Consider the following 22,938-nt stretch of genomic DNA (forward strand, 5'->3'; position numbering starts at 1 on the left):
TTTTAATTTATTTGACAGACAGAGATCACAAGTAGGCAGAGAGGCAGGCAGAGAGAGAAGAGGAAGCAGACTCCCCGCTGAGCTGAGAGCCTGATGCAGGGCTCAATCCCAGGACCCTGGGATCATGACCCAAGCTGAAGGCAGAGGTTTAACCCACTGAGCCACCCAGGTGCCCTTCTTTTTCTTAATAAAGATTTAGTAATTTTTTTTTTTTTAGAGAGAGAGAGAGAATCCCATAGCAGACTCCCTGAGCCCAAGGCAGGGCTGGATCCCAGGATCCTGAGATCATACCTGAGCCAAAATAAAGTCAGAGCCCAAATGACTGATCCACAAAGGCACCCCTAAAAGCATATCTTCTGAGTGTATTCTGATGGGAAATATAGATAACTCAGGTGATATGCATATATCAGCTTTCGCAGATGTTGCCAAATGATTTTCTAAAATGGTTGTGATGATTTATGCTCCCCCCAGAAGTATACGGGGACCCCATATCTAAATGTATGTTTTTAAATCTCCTTTTTGTTGCATGTGAAAACTGACATTAAAAATTTTTAAAAGTTTTTTTTTTTTCATGTCACATAGTGAATAAGAGCAGAATTCTTTGTTGTATCCAGGTTTGCCTAACACCAGTAATGCTCTTTTTCTATTAGACCATAATGTCAATTACTTGACTGCAATCAGTATATTTCAGTATCTTTCAATACTTCCAGTCAGTATATTTCAGTATCTCCCATTTTTTCAATAAATGAATGTCTCATATATTTTTTCTTCTGATGCTGTTGTTCACAAATTACAACCAGGAAAGTCATGGTTCCATCCTTAATTCTGCCAGCTTATAGCCATCTCCTCCCACTTTTGGTGAGTGGTAGTAACTTGACATTAAATCACTTCAATAAATGCTCTTATTTAAATATTTAACTTCTACATATCCTTAGTTGAATATCTTGTCATCTAGAGTGCAGGTTCTTTGAGAGGTAATATAGCCTTAGGTATCTATTCTCCTTATCAATGTAGATAATTATCAATTAAAATTGTTAAATTTATACATAAATACATAAATAAATAAAATTGCTAAATTTAATTGATGTCTAGCTACTGTAAGGTTATCAAGGTAATTTAAAGTTTAAATGAGGGGCGCCTGGGTGGCTCAGTGGGTTAAGCCTCTGCCTTCGGCTCAGGTCATGATCCCAGGGGCCTGGGATCGAGTCTCGCATTGGGCTCTCTGCTCAGCAGGGAGCCTGCTTCTCCTCATCTCTCTCTCTGTCTGTCTCTCTGCCTATTTGTGATCTCTCTCTCTGTCAAATAAATAAATAAAATCTTAAAAAAAAATAAATAAAAAAATAAAGTTTAAATGAGATAGCAGACCAATGCAAAGTAAAGTCTAGAAACACAGAAATTTTGAAGGAAATCCTGCACATACATGACCTAAAATAGCAAACACCTTGAATTCCAACAAAATAAGTGGGGTTACATTTTATTTGGCAATATTATTTATAACACTGAATTCAATAAATTAGAATCAAACATAAAACTCAAATCACAAGTGAAGCAAAATATATTACTTGGGGGAAATATAAATTAAAAGTAGGGCGCCTGGGTGGCTCAGTGGTTAAGCCACTGCCTTCGGCTCAGGTCATGATCTCGGGGTCCTGGGATCAAGTCCCGCATCGGGCTCTCTGCTCAGCAGGGAGCCTGCTTCCTCCTCTCTCTCTCTGCCTGCCTCTCTGCCTACTTGTGATTTCTCTCTGTCAAATAAATAAATAAAATCTTAAAAAAAAAAATAAATAAATAAATAAAAGTAATAAGTTGTGCGCTAAAGGTTGGTTTTAGATGACATGTGAAAGATAGGAAATTAGTGAGATGGAAACTACCTGACAATAATTATTCTCAATCATAAGGTCCACAAGGGAAAGATTTTTACCTCTGCAAAGGAAATTTTGTTTAATTCATCTTTGTTAGAAGGCTACTGCTACATATGTCTGAGTGTTTTAGATGCTTTGATATGAATTAACAGATGGTAGAAAGAAGAAATAATTCAAAGCCATAAGAAACCAGAAGAAAAATAAGGCTAATTGTTTTGAAATTTTTAACACAGTTTTTATAAAATGGCTTTGTTTAGATCTTTAGAGCTTCCTATTAGGTCAATAGGATGGTGTCCGAGAAAATTGTACACTAAATAGAATCTATAATTAAAATATTTCAACACCAGAGCAATTCAGTTTCTAATCTTACTTGATCATACAGTTTTCTGTTACATAAAGACAATTTGCATTGAATCCACTCTACAATGGAGAAACTGAATTTGTACCATAAGTCAGTGGAAAAATAAAGCCTTGCATGCATTGCTCCTGGCATCAGTTACAGACTATGGTGAGTAAAAGACAAAGCACATAAGCAGAATTTCAGTATTTGATCTGAGGTCCTCTTACTTGAATATTTACATTTCTTTACTGACTGATTAATATGAAGCTGTTGGAACTTTTTCTGCAATTCAAGTTTCTTCCATGGAATACAAAAGACAAGTAACCTAATAAAACATGCAAGTAATTGCATAATAACATTTAAAACATGCTAAAGTTTTTCATGATCAACAGTCCAAATCATAATAATGAAATACCAATTCCACTTATCATATTGCCCCAAATTAAAAGATTTATGAAATCTAATATTGGTATGCATGCAGGGAAAGAGTCACCCCCATACATATGTTGTGAGACTATTATATAATACCACACTTTTAGAGGGTAATAATAATCCAAATTTAAAAGATTTATGTCCTTTTAGTTAGTAATTTATTTGTAAAAATTTGTAACTGAAAAACACTTACTGAAGTGTTTAAGGATTTTTGTATATGCCTTTATGTTGTGTTTAAACTATATCAGTAATAATTATATCTATATATTTATATTTATATCAAAGTAACTTGATATAGGAAATGTATAATGTGGAAGACTGGTTAAATCTCACCTAAATATTACATAGTCATTAAAAATAACAACCATAACCATTTATATACAGCCTTAGAAGAGTAAATGTAGATTGTGAAATATAAAAAGCCAAATATGTGTAAGATAACCTAATTCTTTTATTTTGTAAATGAAACTCATATAGTATACTTTGCATTTTTTTTAAGATTTTACTTATTTATTTATTTGACAGAGAGATCACAAGTTGGCAGAGAGGCAAACAGAGAGAGAGGGGGAAGCAGGCTTCCCCCTGAGCAGAGAGCCCAATGCGGGGCTCGATATCAGGACCCTGACATCATGACTTGAGCCAAAGACAGAGGCTTAACCCACTGAGTTGCCCAGGTGCTCCTATACTTTGTATTTTTAAAGTGTCTATTACACAAGAGTAAAAATCTGTGGGAGAGTGGTAAAGATCTGCTTGGATGAAAGAGAAAAGCAGTCCCGCTGTTAATGAGGAGGAGTGGAAGAACAGATGCAAATACAGTCAGCTACCAAGTTACCAGAAAACGATCTTTCTTCCAAAGCCATGCAGCAGGAAAGGCCTCTGAGACACTCTGAATGACAGCTTCTTTCCACTGATACACCTGGTATTCTTTACTTCTGCCATTTGCTATTGGGGATACCCGATGCTGAACCCATCCCACCTTGGACAGCTTCCAAACCCTAGTAAATCCCACTGATTATACTCCCATCTCAGAAGTCTCAACCAGTCCAGAACTGAAACCATCTTCCAGTAGGTCCCCATCAGAACCTCTCAGTGAGAGCCCAAAACCATTTACTTGACGTTTCTCTCCTCTGGCTTGTCAAGAACCACAACCGACGAATGGATAAGGAAGATGTGGTCCATATACACTATGGAGTATTATGCCTCCATCAGAAAGGACAAATACCCAACTTTTGTAGCAACATGGAGGGGACTGGAAGAGATTATGCTGAGTGAAATAAGTCAAGCAGAGAGAGTCAATTATCATATGGTTTCACTTATTTGTGGAGCATAACAAATAGCATGGAGGACATGGGGAGTTAGAGAGGAGAAGGGAGTTGGGGGAAATTGGAAGGGGAGGTGAACCATGAGAGACTATGGACTCTGAAAAACAATCTGAGGGATTTGAAGGGGCAGGGGGGTGGGAGGTTGGGGTACTAGGTGGTGGGTATTATAGAGGGCATGGATTGCATGGAGCACTGGGTATGGTGAAAAAATAATGAATACTGTTAGGCTGAAAATAAATAAATTTAATTTAAAAAAAAAAAAGAACCATTTCATGGTTTCTCTGGAGTGTTTGCTCTTGATTCTCTGATCAAGAAATTAAATTTTGTCAGACTACAAATTTATCTCCAGTGTTTTTTGACAACATAATGAGGTTTTAACAACATAAATGCATATGCATATAGAGAGGTATATGCATGTGTATGTCTACCTAATCCCTTATTATCTCACTAGGTAAAACAAAAGTTTCTATAAGGCACATGTCACATTTAAGCAGCTGTTACTCTGAAGTATATAGAGGAAGGTTGAAGAGAGCTTTTTTGGTCGTTTAAATTTTTCTTACTATAATGTTTCAATGGATCCGTATTACTGTTTTTTTTTTTGTTTCTTAACAGAGCAAATTAATGAATAAAAATATCATTTTACCCCAGCCAATTCCTTGTGTCTCTTGAAGTACATACACACTTATACCCACACCTACACATGAACACACATACACACACACACCTCTTCCAAGAAAGCTGACTGTCTTGAGTGTAGATCAAGAAACTATAAATACAGGCAATTATTCCTTCAATTGTTTAAAAAAATCAAATCTGTACTTTAATCTGAAATGTATTTTTTCTCAAAGAAAAACTGTTAAAATAAGAAATAGCATATTATGTATATATAATACATGATATACTTTATTTATATATATGCCTTTATATATTAAATTATATACTTTTATTGTTTGATAAATATATTTCTACACCTATTCCCATATCCAAATATAACAATTGCCTGCTTAAAATAAACAGGGAACAAGAATCAGAATAAAGGTTTACTTGACCAGGATTTGATGAAACTCCTCTCAAGGTGTGTGTTCTTTGGCGACAAAGAACATGTGGATTAGAAAGGAAACCAAGGAGTAAAGACGTAATGGCCCATAGTTTTTCTTAATTACCTGTCTTTGCTGTTCCTTTTTCTCTGAAAGGGAAAACAGATGGAAAAGTAATTAATGCATACACTAATTAGTCACTCGTTTGCCAATTGTACATGATAAATAAAACAGATTGCAAGAAATATTCAGCAGTTTGAAGTAAGGTGAGGCCAGTAAGATGAGATAAAGAGATACTTATGGTTGGGTAGGCATAAAAAAAAATTATACATTTCCTTATATATCATTTTAACAGGGAGGCAACCATAAAGAAAAGCAAATCTTAGGTTTGTCTTTTTTTTTTTTTTAAGATAAGAATGTGACCAAGGACATTTAATGTTTTGTCAACAAGTATTTTGGCAAAGAGTTTGATTTAAGGCTAATAATTATTATGCATAAACCCGAGTTTTGAAGGATGCATCCAATCTACCAATGTAAAAATAGCTACTGACTTTTTATAGAATGGCAGATAAATTTTCAACAGTAGTCATCAATGTAAAAATAGAATTTTTTGAATTGTACCTTCTCTTTGGAACCTTTTAGTCAGCATTAATTTTCATCAGAAAAATATTTATCCATGAGTCTTGGATATAAGGCAATGTGCTAATACTCTGAGTGGGATTTCCATATACATTTTTAAAAAGTTGCAGAAACTGTAAGAAATTATAGTCAATGTGTATGTTAAATTTCTTCTGTCCCAAGCCACCTTCTCAATGCTGATTGCAGAATTGAGCTGCTGGGCTCTTTTTCATAGTTAAGTGAGAAAAATTTAGAAGCATGTGGGGGAAAAAAAAAAAGGCATGATAACGGGCAATTAAGAGATGCCAGTTTCCACAAGGTAAGAACAAGTAAATGAATATTGAAGAGACAGAGAAGATTTCAGACATTTTTCAGTCTTCCATCTCACTTCTTATTTCAGGGATTCCTAGCAACATTAAATCAGTTGCCTGAAGATTTAATAGTAAAAATGGAGCTACAATACACTGACTTTCAGGCTGTCACTCTTCCATTAACAAAGGACATCAGTAAGAGTGGGAAAGAGGATATAGAGGACGAACAGAGTCATTCTTTCAGTTGAATAAATGTGAGTCATTTCCTTCTTTTATGTTTCATTAAGTCCAACTTATTTCCCTCTATCTCCATCTCCTCTCATCACTCTGCTTTCTTTCCTTTCTTCCTCTCTCCTTGTGCTCTTCCTTCTTCTTTCTCTCCATACCTTTCTCTCTTTCTTCTTTCCTTTCTTTAATCCTTCTTTTGCTCCTACTCTCTATTGCCAGTACAGTAATATCAGAAGGAGAAGATGAGTCAGGAAGAACGTGTTGTGATATTTTCAGCTATGCATAGAGCAAACTCTTCTACAATTCCCACAGAACCACTTGGCAATATATTTTGAGAAAATTTAGACCAGAGCAATAGAGTAAAGTTATTTTTCCACAGCAATGGAAAGGTCACTACTGAAATATTGTTGGGAAGAAATATTCATTACATGGGACTCTTTGGTATATCATTGCAGGATGTCTATCTAGTATACTTGGGTCTGACCCCAAATGCCAATGATACCCTCAAGTCCCATGACAACATTAAAAGCCTCACACATTTTAAAACAACAAATAGTAGAGTGACTGTATGCCTTATTGAGATTCACTTTTGCTTCAGAAATAAAGGTTTTGATTTGAATTCAGGTTGTACCACCTAATGGCCATTAAAAAACAAACATACAGAAAGACGGACAAACAAGCTTTTTCTTCTACCATGAAAAGACAGCTCATCTTCTTTATGGTTCTTTTTTTTTTTTCCTCCAAGATTTTATTTATTTACTTGTCTGAGAAATAGAGAGAGAGAGAGAGAATGAGAGAGAGAGAGAGAGAGAGAGCAAAGGGGAAGATAGAGGGAGAAGTAAGTTCCACTCTGAGCAAGGAGCCTAATGTGGACTCAATCCCAAGACCTTGGGATCATGACCTGAGACAAAGGTAGGCACTTAACTAAATGAGGCACCCAGGCATCCCTTCTTTATGATTCTTATGAAGTTCAGTGTGACATGTTTGTGAAAGCATTCTTTTCTAATTTCCAAAGGTCATACAAATATGGGATGTAATTCTCATTTTACCTGAACTTTGAATATAACCTTGTTGCCTTTTTTTTTTTTTTTTCCAATAACCAAAGTGATACTAAACAAAGAGTGATCTCCAGTTTCCTTCTAAGGAATGATGCAAGGAATACAGCATGCTGTGTAAAAGCAACTCACTTCCACGGTTTCCAACTGCATCCTTTGGAGTCCAGAGCCCAGCTTCCCACTGAAATGTAGGCAGAAGTTGGATTAGACATTTAAGCCCCACGCTTCTCAGCTCTACTTGAAACCAAGCAGTTCTGCTACTAACTTTTTTTTGTAATGGACTTTTCTTATCTTTGAACATAAGGTTTTATAGCTTAAAAAGTTCTCACAAATATATTTATGGAGCCCATATTTCATATTTTTTCTGATTATAGTGCAGCCTAATTATAAAAAGAAATAGGGATATAATTTTGTTCTTCATGTGTAGCAAAATCCTCCATAACCCTGAGTCTAAAAATAATCACTGTTGAAATTTGGCCTCTATTCTTCCGGGGCTTCTCACTTGGATATATGCTCATATAAAAGAGATTACATTCTGTGTACTTTATAATGTAAAGCGTGTATTTTACCACATCTGTGCACAGTCTATGTCATCCATTTTTATAATTTAATACTATATAATTTTATAACTTTTCTTTCTTTGCAGCTATTTTATTTACATTTAGTACCTTATAGCACATATAATTTGCATAAAGACATGTTGTTGAGGGAATAAAAAGACAAAGAAGCAGTCCTTGTGAATCATCTACTTTGGGTAAAGAGAAATTTTTATGTATCAAAAATTAATAAAAAGACAACAATTTGTAAGTTTATTTTTATTAATAATAGGAAACTACATGCATAAGACATTTTATATTTTCAGAATGACTTCATATGTATGATCTGTTTCCATTTCCAAACCTACCCTGTGTGGTTGGTGGAATAAATGTTGCTGCATTCATTTTAGAATGAGTGAAAAGCTGAAATCGTGCAAGAAGTTGGAAGTGGCATACATGGAACCATACCACAGATATTTAAACTACTTTGACTAATATTATACCACTGGAATCATTAGGATAGCTCCATTAGGGAAAAAAAAATTGTTTTGTTTTGATATTAAGGATTGACAACAAACATCCAGAAATTAAGATTTTTAAAGTCCCACATATGATCAAAGTCCATTAATTCTTTCCAAAATTATTATTTTCCAAAACACCAGAAACAGTTTCAAACATATCTAGATACATACCATATTTAGAGTACAAAATTCAGAGGGATATCTCACTTAACTTAAACAATAATAATGAAGCTATTAATAATAATGCAGCATAATTTTCATTGTGCACTTAAGAATGGGTCAGTCAGGGCCACCTGGGTGTCTCAGTTAGTTAAGCATCTGAATCTTGGTTTTGGCTCAGATCATGTTCTCAGGATTGGTCTCTGGAACCTTCTTCAGATGCTCTTTCCTCCTCTCTCTCCCTTTCAAAAACAGGTGGCGGTCAATCTAATATACCAAACACTCATCATATATATTATCTGTTTTAATCCTCACAACAAACATGAGAGAGTCAGTATTATTTTCTCTAATTTCCAGATGGGGATACTGAAGTTCAGAAAGATGACAGTTGCCCCAGATCATTTCCTTAACAAAGACATGTCAGTCTAATTCTACTCTCATGGAATTAACTACTATTCTATGCTGTTTCTCAATAACAAATTATTGTAAATTATTAGTATATTTAATTCTATAATAGAGTTCTTCATCTAGATTGTAAGGGGAATCTTAGAATGAGGTTCTAAGCCTCATTGGAGCATAAAGGAGATAAAGAAGCAAAGTAACAACAACGGAGAAACATCTCAATGATTAAAAAAAATAAATATTTTATCAATGCAGTCACAAAAGTTTATTTTCTGCTAACTACCTTAGTAATGCAGACATTGCCCTAATGAGAATCCTGTCCTTGGGAGCTATGTTCCCACACATGATGTTGAAGCTCTAACAGGTGTGGTCACCGAGCACCAGGGCTCTCTTGATGTGAGAGTGTCCCAGGTTATCACACTTACGGATCAGGATGCTGGTGTCTATTTCTTAGGGTTCTGTGAGGATTTTTTTTTTAATTATTAAAGGTTTTTATTTATTCATTTGACAGACAGAGATCACAAGTAGGCAGAGGGGCAGGCAGAGAGAGAGGAAGGGAACCAGGCTGCCTGCTGAACAGAGAGCTTGATGCAAGGCTTGATCCCAGAACCCTGAGACCATGACCTGAGCTGAAGGCAGAGGCTTTAACCCACTGAGCCACCCAGGTGCCCCTCTGTAGGGATTTTTGTGTTTGTAATGGGCTGTGCCATTTCGAAGAGCAGTTACTATACATGGACTGGAATAAAGACATTGTTCCATTTTTATTTTTATTATTTTGTAGTGAGAAACATCAGTCTTGAATCCATCTTTTTCATTTTTATTTATTTAAACCTCATTCAATTTTCCTCATGTTCTTTTATGTTGTTCCATGCATTTTGCTCTTGGAAAGTTGACTAAGAGACAGCCAAGTTTAGCTTTATGTGAAGCTTCTTATTTGGTAGAGGTCAGAAAAAAAACCAGACATTTTTCTCTCATTTTTCATGAGTGGACTGCAGGACTTTCTAGGGAATATTTCTTGAAATGCCAAACCAGATGTTGTAAAATGTCTTCTACTCAGTGCTAAAACCTTTTCTCCTAAAACCTCTTACACTTTAATAGCAGAAATATATCATATTAACGCCCAGACTGCTACATTAAAGTAACATTAGTGCTCTTGAGTTACACCCTCCAAGATCTAGTAAATTCTGCAAAGGAGCTTCCACTCTTGGTTTTAAGCATCAACATGCAGTAGTTAAGGTTTACAAAGGTGGACATTCAACACAGGAAATAATTTATAGTCACCAATAGGCACTGACAGCTTGGGTCCAACAAGGTTATACATTATATATTTCAACAATTGTCAGGAATATTTATTGAGAACCCATTGTGTGTGGATTGGTGGACTTCATGCTCTGTGGGGGCACACAAAATGAAATAGATGGCAGGGACCTTTACCCTCAACAAACTTAAGGGTTTTTAGAAAGAATCCATAAATCTAGTTGAAGATTATATTAAATGACTTCTGACATTTTTTTCCAACTCTAAGCTTCTAATAGTCTTTTATAGTGTCCTCCTTCTATATATTTCAATTTAATTCCACTTGACCAAAAAAGAAAAAAAAAAAAAAAAGCAAAGGAAAGATTTGAGGTGGTTTATCACAAGGACTCATTTATTTAGTCTAGGAGACTTCAAAATAAATGGGTAATTGTAACAGGAAGTTGAGACAAGATGGTTACTTAAATCAAGCTTTAAATTATGCTTACATTTATTTATGGGAGTGATACCTGAAAGTCTTAGAATTACACTGGGGCAGGAAGAAGAAAAAGAAATAAAGCAGCTTTCTGAGACTTTCTCAGCAAAGACCAACCTGATTGCTATTTCGAGAAAGAGAACGCAGCATTCCATTCCATTCTGTGCAATGCAATTCTGACTTAAATCAGGGAAAAAACATTTTCTACAATTAAAAAAATAATAATTCTATAAACTCCACGATAGAGAAGAGAGAAGTAGAAGCAGGATGATTTATATACCCTTGTGACTTTGTTATCTCTTTACTTGTGGCGCTAGTGAATGGAAGTTGGGTGGCTAGAATGTCCTAAAGCTGTATTTGCTTAGAAAGCACACCGTTCTACCTCAGTAATTTGTTAGAGACTGATATGCTGATTAAGATCTGTAAAGATGCATTCTTCAGTCTTTGCAAGATATTGATAAAACAAACATTTTCCATATGGAGAAGGATCATCAAGATTGTTTTTGGAAGACTGGCTTTGTAAGGCAGAGAAGTAGATGCTGGTGGTAGTGTTGGGGAGAATGCCAATCTATGCCCCCCCCGCCAATGCTTCTTGTGACACCATCCCCATTTAAATCACCCTCCTGTCAGAGAAAGAGAAGTCTTTCAGTTCTTCAGTGTAGACACTTTCTTGGCATTGGATTCCAGACACAATTTATAGATGGGCATTAAATTAAGGCATTTTGAGGGACATAATAGAAAATACCTTTAACAGGGATCTTGACGAGGCTATAAATGCATTTTTTGTAGTGTTGCTCTCTCTCTCTCTTTTTCTTCTTCTTTTTTTTTTTTTTTTTAGTAAGCTTCAAAAACTGTTCAAGTTATGACATCAAATTGTAGTTCAACTAAACAATATCTGTATATTCTTTTAAGTTGGAAAGAGAGTTCAGAAAATACAGAGAAATGAATTCTTAAGACCAATAATACCGTCTGGGGAAGTAATTATTGGGTCAACATCTAGTTTTTTATTTTGTTTTGTTTTTTTAATTTGAGGGAGAAGAAAGGACAAACCCGACTTTTTGAGCACGGGTAGGTCTTCTGGGTGATGGGCCAAGTGTTTTCCAATCCATCTTCTCATTTGATCTTATTTTGTCCACATAGTATTCTTAGAAGGAAGTTTTACTCTTTCATCTTTTTAGATCTTTTATAGGTTCAGAGGGGCTAAATGACTTGCCCTTGATGAGATCATGTCATGAATATTACACTGTAGCAGAGTGTGATTCCAAACCCACGGGACTGTAAAAGCCAGGCCTCTGCTTCTGAGCGGCTCATCTTGATGGCCAAAATTGTTCCCTCTCAGATATCCTGAGCCATCTACTTATTTAGTCCCTCATTATAGATTTTAAGTCCTTTTGAAAATAGACTGTCTCTTGCTGTCATGTTCTTGTCTGCTGTAATTTTTACCCCAAGGAATATACAATAGTACATAGCCCCATTTCTAACCCAATGCATATATAATATAATGCAGCCTGTGTCCACCTGACATCTTTTCCTCTTTCCTAATTTAAGAAAATCCAGATGTGATTTTTCTAAGGGAGACTTGTTAACATTTATTTGTTGAAAACAAATTTAAAGGAACTGTACAGGAACAATTATAAATCAATGTGTCAACCAGTTTAAATTTAAAGTAGTTGGAACAGGTCACTTTAGTGCTGAAGGAAGGGTTTCATGAAATAAATACATTTCATGCCAGGTTTTGAATGAGTAGATGAAAATGGATTGCCAGAGGATGTGGGAATTAAATCTGATGACTTCAGAGTCAGACCTGAAATGATGGAAGGACTGATTCATGTTTTTTAAACAGACAAGATCGGTTACAAAGTTTGCTTTGACAATCAGGAGATATCAGACCATTAGTGATGATGGTATCAGTAGTTACAATTTACTGAATATCCCCTATGTATCAGACACTATGGGATGCCCTTGGCAAACCAGCTTTTACTTATCCTTCAAAACAACCCAAGAGGTTAATTTTTCCATTCTCATTTTACAGATGACAAAATTTAGGAACAGAGTCTACATTTTTCCATCCAGGGTTCAGCAATTACTAAATAATAGAGGCGGGGTTTCTTTTTCTCCTTTCCTTTCCCCTCCCTCCCTCCCTCCCTCCCTTTCTTTCTTTCTTTCTTTCTTCCTTTTTAATTTGGGTATAGTTGACATACACTTTTACATTAGTTTCAGGAGCACAACATGGTGATTTGTCTTCTCTATACATGTTATGCACAACACAAGTATAGCTACCATCTGTCACTATAAAACACTATTACAATACCATTGACCATATACCCTATGTTTTGCATTTTATTCCCATAACTTATTCAGTCCATAAATGGAGTCTCCCTGTCTCCTTCACCTATCTTCTCCATCATCTCACTGCCTTTCCCTCTGACAACCCTGAATTTGTTCTCTGCATTAATAGGTCTGATTCTGCTATTTGTTTGTTTATTATTTTTTAAAATTCCACATATAAGCGAAATTATATTCTATTTTTCTTTCTCAGGCTGACTTATGTCACTTAGGATAATACCCTCTAGGGCCATCCATATTGTCTCATATGGCAGGGTCCTATCCTTTTTCATGGCTGCATAATGTTCCAGTGAGATAGATAGGTAGATAGATAGATAGATATCCACATCGTCCTTATTTGTTCATGTATAGATGGGCACTTAGGCAAGTTGCTTCCATATTAGAGGCAGGATTTAAAAGTAGGTCTCTTTGACTTCAAAATCAAAACTCCTATCTTGGAAAACAAAGTCATGTTGTGAGTGAGATGCTCTGGACTCTGTTGTACTAACTGGATTTGAATTTCAGTCCACTCTTACACGTTTATGACCTTCCTCCTCTAGAAGCTTCTGTTTTCTAATTTTATAAATTTGGGCTGTTGGGAATATTAAAATGAGACAATAGGTCTCATGCACTGCCTGTCACAAAGTATGCCATCAGTAAATACTACTTATTGTGATGGTTATGAAATTGATGAAGATGATGAATTTATGAGCTATATATTGATACTCATATCCCCAGTATTTTGGACAAAGTGAAAAGGGTCAAACATACAGGGTTACACTAAGTTTATGTTAGTAGATGTTTGCTAAAGGAGCATTGAGAAAGTGTAGAGAATTATGAGTCTTATTTGTGTTTTATTCTCATTTCTCTAGACAGTCATGCCCATAGTTTGTGAACCTGTCCATATCACCATTTTGTGTAGAAGTCCCATGAATGCTGTTATTTATGCTTTGAAGGAAACTTTCTAGATGTTGTATGACTAGAATAATTACTATAGTGCCTCACCTTGGTAAGGAACATAGATACTAAATTTCTACAAGAAAAAAATGAGGAAATGGTTCACTGGACTTTATGGAGACACTCTTCCTTTAGATATTTAGTAGGGAAATGGAGAGTTTGGGGTAGATGAGATGTAGAGGAAAGAGAAATTGTTTATTAAATCCTTTCAGAAAATTCAGTTGACAGATCTGTTTGGAAGAATTTTGTTTTTATTCCCTCTTGAGCATTGTTAATAAGTTTTCTTATTCTTACGTAAGGTCATTAAAACCATCAGCTTCATGATTTCTCTCAGGAGAACACCTTGAATTTTGTTTTGAGAATAAGAACAATAAAAAAAAGTTTAAGGTAAAATCAAAACAATGTTGCCAAATGAACATATATTTGAGATTAAACAGTCCCTATTTTAAGTGCTAAAGGGATTTGGGAAGGACCCCATAGACTGACCCTTGACTGATTGTAGTGCTAACAGGGGAACTCTTATAAAGTAGATAACAAATGGCCGTTTGCTGGAAATGAGGACAGTTTTTCAGTATGTATGTTGCTCCCTGTGCCATTCCCTGTTTCCCTGAAGAATTCTCCAGATGTCTAAATGCTGTGTAAACTGGCTTAATGCCAAGTTTACTGGACAAACCTTTTTTTTTTTTTTCATCTTCCTTCCCCACCACCCCCTTCCTCTGTTCTGTTTCTCCCTCTCCCTCTCTCTCCTTCTCATTTTACTCTGCTTGCCTCCCCCACAACCATCTCTCTCCTTCCTTTGCTTTTTAATAATAAATATCATGAGGCCTTACTTGGTCCACAGCATAGTGATAAATTTTGGACAAACAAAAGTGAGTGTCAGCTAGCGCTGTTCCCAAGGGCCTTATTGCCTAGACAGGAAAACAATTAGGTAAATCGGTAGAAGGAGAATATCAAAGTAAAATCCTGAGAGGAGTTAAACTAAAGGCAAATGGCATTCCAGGGAGGAGCAAGAGACAGACACATCAGCTTTCATGATGACAAAAATCCAAGACAGTTTACCATAAGAATATGCCTTAAAGCAAAACTGCTATTGCTTCACATTCTGTTTTATCTTTTTCCCTGCGGTCATAGAGTGACCAAAGTGGTATTAAATATGCTTGTAGCATGTTTTCCTTTTTTGACCTCTGTATTCATTGTATATGACCTTTCCATAACTTTTGACATCAATGATCACCCTCTCTACCTCTAAATACTTCCACTATTGAATTTGAGGACACCACTCTCTCCTGTTTCCACTCTATTTTTCACTCTTTCTCAATTTATTTTGCTGGGTCATTCTCATCCCTCTGACATTTCACAGTTTTAAAATCCCAGAGCTCATTCTCCAGACCTCTTTTCTATCTACTTTCTATGGCTACTACGTCATCTTGGTGGTTTTATTCAGTTTCAAGGTTAAAGATAGTATTCTGATAGATCTAGTCCAGACTTCTTATCTAAAATCCCTTGTTTCTGTTTTATTTTTCCTCCAAATACTTAATGCTTTCTAATACACCATAGAGAAATTATTTTGCTTATTTTCTATCTCCTTCTGCTTAAATATAAGGTTTATAGGAACAGTGCTTTTGTTACTTAACTATTCTTCCTAGGGGTTGGAATAATGCCTGTTCAGAGCAGGCAGTCAGTAACTGTTTTCTTTTGTCTTGGGGCTGCATGGGAAGAGTCAGAACTCTTCAAGACACACAGATATCCCATCAAAGTTTTACAAGTCCAAAACTTGAGTAAGATCAACCACTTTAAAAGGGCAATCAGTGTAATTCCTATTTAAAACTGCCACAAAATCCACTATAAAGTTAAAAGTCAGGAACTTAAATTTTTAGATTTTGTTTTAGATGACTCGACTCTATTTTCTAACACAAGGTTGCTTTTGAGGAGATCTCCCTGTGATTTTACCAGCATTTGTTAGATTTCAGAAACTGGCCCTCCATTTCCTTTTTGAACATTCATTTATTTCACATTTGGGAGGTACCATATGCTTCAGCCACAGTAACATTCTAGAATGTGAACTAAGGCAGCAGATCTGTATGCACTTCACAGTGGCAAAACTTTATTATTTTTTAAGTTCTTTATGATGCTTGGCTACTGTCATTTTATTATGATATACAAGGTGGCAATTTATATATGGAATTGAGATGGTATGTGTGAACATGAGTGGTGTACACTTCATTTAATCCAGAATTCTTCACCTTACTTTTGCTTTAAGAAGTTCTATTAACCAGGGTGTAACTCATTTGTGTGCACAGTGTATAGAGCAGCCCTTCTCCACCAGTTCATAATTTAGCCAGAGGGACTCCAGATTGACTCTCAGCTGGCAACCACACAGAACAAAATAGCTCCATAGGGCCAGATGTGAGCATTGTGTTGGTTTTCCTGCTTGTTTTTCTTTCCTCTTTCCTTTCCTTTTTGTGAGTATTATTATCATGAGCCATCCACCTGAAACCCAGAGAGAGCTAGCAACTCATTCTTTACTCAGCAATGAAAAAGACACAAGACTTGGTTAAGCAGTTCAAATAATCACACTCAGAATCCAGGGGTTTAAACTGCTACCTGAGTATCCCTCCCCGCCCATTACCAAAAGAAACAGCAAAGCAAGCCAATAACAAACAAAAAAAACTTGAAAGAATAAAGAGGTACCATACGCCCTTGTAGTGTTTCACTGCTTTGCTTTTTAACAGCAAGTCTATAACCCCCTATAATATTTTCTATACTCTTTTCTTGGGAGAAAATTATTTTTAATGTTGCATGTTAAAAATTATTATAAATGTGCTCTACGATAGCTGAGTTTTAGAACTACATTTTACACTAGTTATTACAAAATCATCTATTTGTAAATAATGGTTAAAAAAGCAAATTCTTAAATAATCCTCATTGCAAAACTGGAAAGTAATTGCCACATGATAACTAGTTAAGTGGAAATGAAGTAAATAAAGGTAAGGGAATAATTGCTGCCTTTGGGTTATTTCATGCCTGTAACTCACTGTGAGACTGAAAATTTTCTCCCTAAATGCCTTTTTTAAAGTGTTATCTTATTGTAAAGGGTGTCTTCTGAAATAGTTAATAGCATAACTTCACATGCAAAATCTTTCATTCCACTCTCTTGTCTACGCATTTCAGTGGGAATCTGTAAAACATTCCTGTTCTACCAAATGTAATTATTCATCCAATTGTGATTTATTTATTATTGCTATTTTACACTATCTCAGACATGTGAAATTTGAGACAAGCACTTCATTCTTAAAAGAGAGAGTCTGAAAGCCTCTGGCTCACTGTTCAAGTTCACTTTGGGTCTATTCCATCCAATACTTGCTCAGAATCTTGCATGTTAACTTCATGATCTGACTTCCATTCCCTTGCGGACACTAACACACAAAAACAAGCAAACATCATGGGGAGTAACACAATTATCTCTGTGAATTATAATCCAGAGGCAAGGGAATGAGAAACTTTCAAGAACAAAATGTCTTACATCCGGTTCCTACTCAAGGAGGAGATTTCCTAGTAGAGTCATACCTTTTTTGGTGTTGGCTTTGACAGGAGATCTTATCCCTGACCTTTACCTCCCAGGGTCGAGTTTATCACATGTACTGCCTTGCTAAATGTTTTCTTTCTCAATTATACAGCTCCTAGTTCAATGTCATATACTATTATAAATATTGAACTTGGTCTTCCAGGCTCACACAGTCATATTCTGTCTACCTCTCTTGGTGGCCAGGTCTAGGGAAAAAGTCGAGCTTGAATACATAGTTTCTGCTTTATTCAGACCTTGTCATTTAGATAACTTCTTTTCAATAAGTCCTTCAGGAAAACAAAAATGAAACACTACTTACTACATTGAACATACATATTGATTTAGGATACATTCTAATCTCAGAAAATTTAAAATTGAAAATAAAGGAACATAGTAATTATTATTGATAAACTGATTATTTGTGTAATTTGGAGAACTGATGGGAAAGTTTTGTTTTTTTCTCCCCTTTTCTGCTTCTTTTATTCTCCTACTCTATGAATCATGTCTTTTTTTTACTGTAACTGAAGTCCAGTCACTAGGGAGGCCTACAGCTATTTAGAAAGGAAAACTTGGATAAAGCTTACTCATTCCAATGTTTGTATTTTGTCAAAAAAAAAAAAAAAAGAAGAAGAAGAAGAAGAAGAAAGAAAATTTAAAGATTTGTTGCTGTCCCTCAAACACAATTCTCAGGCACTAAAAAATTATGATGAAAATAAAAAGAAGAAGATAAAATGAACTTTCAGAATTAGAGGTGAAGGCTATCCACCTTAGAATTTACAGACCGAAGCATACCTTGGGAAGAAACATTTTTATGGCCTTTGAGATTTATGATCTACTGGTACATTGAAAATAATTGGCCGTGAGAATTCACAGGAAGCTACTTGTATAGCACCCACTGGGTGAGCTCATTTTATTTAAGCCATAAATTTCATTGAAAAAAATTACTGAAAGCTGATGAAAAACCTCAACTTCTGGAAAAAAAGAAAAAATCAAAACCAAATAACACAAAATTCTCCTAGAAAATCTGACCATTGCAGAGAAAGGTAATGCAATTTTTTTTCAGAATCACATAGACAAATGTCTTTAAGCAAGTGTCAAGAAATGGACATTGAAGACATATTCTTGTTCCAAGCCAAGGTTCAAGCCCAGGAAATTGCGACAGAAAAATATAAGGACTCTCAAAAGAAAGAGGTTAATGTATAGTTTTTTTAAAGTGAATTTTGAGGTTCTTAGAAATAAATGGCATAGCTTCTAGGAAAATACATACCTACCTATATAGACCACACTTGCTGTAACTCACTGCTACATTCATAAAGTATTCTATCACCACATAATTTGTTGTTACTTGACTTTATTCCATGATAGGTACTGGTATAAATACAGATATGCATATAGATGTATATATAAAGATAAGGCGACAGAAATTGGTCTGTAAAACTTTTCTTTGTTCCTCAGGATCTCAGCATATCCAAATTTCCCACATCGTAAGAGTGAATAATCCCCTGAGGATAAGTTAGCCATGAATTAAATATTACTCTTCTAAAACCTTGGTGATGAAGGACAATGTATTTTATTTAGCACAATAAATGTTTCTAGCCATAGCTGAAAAAAAAATTGATTCATCCTAATACATGCAAACATAAAAAAAAATAAAAAAAGAAAAAAGAAAAGAAAAAGAAGAAGACTGGCTCTCCCTTACTCTGGTCAAAATCTGAACCTAGTGTCAGCAATGATTCAGTCTGTAAAGAATGCTGACTCCCAGACAGAGGCATTCTGCTTTAACCAAATTTATTGTTTTTAGGCTGTTCAAGGTTGGAAAGGGAATTTCCAAGAGCATGTTCATTTCTTCATTTCTCCCTGCACTCTGGAAAGCATATCACTTTTACTGCCTCAGATAGTGGAGAGAATCAGATTCATTTTCTAGTTCTCCTCAGACTGACTGCATGAAATGTACATTAAGTGTTTCATTCATAGCAGCAAATTATATGCTGATGGAAATTTTGAATCATACCTACCACATTTTGTTTTTGCAAGTTTAGTCACCATTAAGATAGAATCAAGCTCAACTATTTTTTTTTTTTTTTAACTAATGTAGTTTTCGGTTTTTATTTTTGAATCATGTGTAGGCTTCCTCTACTTTAAAAATATAGTTCTATTCCAATTAAGAAATAGTGTTAATAACTTTTCTTAAAGAGAGCAAGGGGGAAAACAGAGTTGAGGGTTTGTTTGTTTAATTATTTTACCTGCAAAACAATGTCTAAGCTTGCCTAATGGCAAGTCCTTGTAAGCACTAAGCAAGAAATGGGGGTAGAAAGTCACAGAAGGAAGCATCACATCAAAGGAAAACCAGTTGCACTGATGAACCCTTTAGGCAGGAACACTGAAGGAGAACATGAATTGTTTATGCAGATGTGTTTTCCTTTATAAAGTCTTGTGTGTCTCAGCTGTGAATGCTTATCCTTAGGAAGAGTTTGCAGAGTTCAAGCAACATAGGGCACAGACCTGATGTTCCCAAATGGCATATCTCTCCGATTTTCTATCTAGATCCACGGACATTGACATTTCTTCCAGTCAATCTACTGAAGTGTCCATTGAGGTGAAACCATGAAGCACTAGCACTTTTGTTGTTGTTGTAATTGCTGTTGTTGTTAAATAACAAAATAACCAGAATATATGCACTGAAATGAGAGTTTTGCTTCAAAGTAGTTGTCTTGCAAAGTTCTAACTTACTCCAGCAGTAGCGATATTTCTTAAGTAAGATACTATTAGGGAAGTATCAGCTTGATACTGAAATTAGGTAACATTCAAAAAGTAGAGATAAACTGCCCATGGGTGGCTCAGTTGGTTAAGTATTGGCCTCGGGCTCCAAGTCATGATCCTAGCTCTTGTTTTCTCTCTCTCTCCTTCTCTCTCTCTCAAATGAATAAATAAAATCTTAAAAAAAAGGAAAACGAGAGATGCAAATATTAGGTTGAATACATCAAAAGTATAAAAACAGTACTCAATAGATTGTGGAACATATGGTCCAAAGACATCCAGTGTAGGTGTGTTAAGGTCTGTGACAGTGAGGAAGCTTGGGACGGGAGTGAGGGGCAGGGCTATAGAAAGGAAACAGAGAGAATGGTGTGGTTGGGTTGACTATATGTGAGAAGCCTCTGAGGACCACCCTGCTTGTTTATTTCATTGAATATCTATCAGCGGCTTGTGTAGCATGGTGCAGGTCTGTTCTAGAGATTTCCCTAGCAGATACACATAAGCTTTGAAATGCTAATTCCTTCTCCAGTTTATGTCATAGAGTATAATTTCCTGTAACCTTCTAACCATTTAACTCTCAGTAGGGAAGTGTGAACCCAGTGGACACCCTAACGGGTGGACGTTGTTCAGAAAAGACCATAGAAACACCATTTCTCCTTTATTGACAGTAGTATTCTGGTCTTTGTTATCAACATTTACTTATATATCATCTGAAATAAGTTTAACTTGCTTACTCCTTTAGGGAATATGTATTTGACCCTGACTCTGCTGTTTATCAACTATTGAAAGATGGATAAATTGAGCTTTCTATGCCTTAGTTGTTGTGGGGTTATTTGTGGAAAAGGAAGGTAATAGTTATTTCTTTCTTACAGACTGTTCTAATATTTAATTGCAGTAATTCTGTTAAGGTTCTTAGTGTAGTGCCTGGATAATAGCCATCACTCAGTAAAAGAGTTACCTGTGATTACACATCATGATAACTGTAATAACACTTGCTTTAGGTCTACTGTCAGTGGCATATTATACAAATTCATATGGAACTGGTTCATATGGTTGCAATAATAATGAACACGACCTCCTTAATGAACTGGTTAATCAAAGATGTTCTCGATGTTCTATCTTATTGAAGATAGGATTCTATCTGGCCAGAATGAACACCAGGAGATTGTGAAAGTCACCAAAACTATTTTAAAGTGTAGGATCACTCAGCCTTTTTTGTGAGTTCCTTATGATTGGCAAGGCTTTAGATTTACTGGTCTTCAATTCTCAGCTGACTACTGCGCACTTACATCTGTGCTACAATGGGAACAGACTCTGAAGACGTGGAAAGCGAACCAGTAGGACTGAGGTACTTTGCCCATGTTGCTATAACTTATTTACCTTTTTTACCCAAATAAAGATATATAGAAAGACTATATAAGAAAATACTGCCCATAATGTTCGGAAAAGGGAAGTTCTTCCTAAGCAGGACAAAACAAAAAACTTCAAAGAGAAAATTGACAGGTTTATATACTTTATTATATCTTTTTTTTTAACATTGTCTTTCTTCCTTTTTTTTTTAATTTTATGTATTTATTTGACAGATATCACAAGTAGGCAAAGGCAGGCAGAGAGAAAAAGGGGGAGCAGACTCCCTGCTGAGCAGAGAGCCCGATGTAGGGCTGGATCCCAGGACCCTGAGATTGTGACCTGAGCCGAAGGCAGAGGCCCAACCTATTGAGCCACCCAGCTGCCCCATATATTTCATTATATTTTAATAAGAGATTCAGAAAGACAAAATCCAAATGGCAGATAATGAAAACACACACACACACACACACACAACAGGATTATTATACAAATTCATAGAACATATAAATAGTTCCTATAAATCAGTAAAAAAAAAAAAGTACAAAAATACGTTCTAGGTAATTCACAGAGGAATTTAAGATAATTAATCAGCATAAAAAAGGTACTTAATGTTACTTTTGACATAAATTAGAACTAAAATACTATGATATATATTGCTTATTAAACTGGTAAGAATTTAAAAACAATAGAAGTTGGAAATATTACAAATGACCTTGGATGATCATGTCTGTTCACTTCCCTTTATTCATAGGTGGCTAAAGACCCTGTATTTGCTATAGTATCCCAGTGAAAGTATGAATGAAGCAACATAGAACATATAAATTTTACTCATTTTTGAAAATAATGGATTAGGGATTTTTTAAAGCCTCACAAAGATGTTATTTCACAATTCTCTGAAGTCATAGACTAAACAGGGAAAAGATGATTGAAGTTTATTAGAAAGAGAGTTTCTAATCAAAATAAACAATAATATATTCTTTTTTTGCAAATTATTTTTTTCTTATTGGAAAAGTAAGACTTTACTATTGTTATTTTAAAATAAAATTAGACACTGCAGAAAAAAAACTGTAAAAAATCAACTCTAATTCCAGCATCCAAACATAACTTCAATATTTTTATTTTTTAATTTTCAAAATATACATATACATATTTATCTAAATAAATGAAACTGATTTTTTTGTGTTGTTTTCTTACCTTTCACCCAACAAATTGTTGTAAACGTCTGATATGTCAAGACCTTTAGGTCTTTGTAATTTTAACAGTTACATGGTATTCTCCCATATCAACATGGCATACATTATTTGTCTAATCTTTTTTTTTAAATGGATATCTGAATTTATTCTTAAAGAATAGCTCTTTAAAATTAGACCTGTCATGCTTCCAAGGAATTGAGCACTCCATTAATGACATCGAGTGAGGAAAGAATGATGGAATT

Source organism: Mustela nigripes, chromosome 13 (assembly GCF_022355385.1).
Source record: "Mustela nigripes isolate SB6536 chromosome 13, MUSNIG.SB6536, whole genome shotgun sequence".
Lineage (NCBI taxonomy): Eukaryota > Metazoa > Chordata > Mammalia > Carnivora > Mustelidae > Mustela > Mustela nigripes.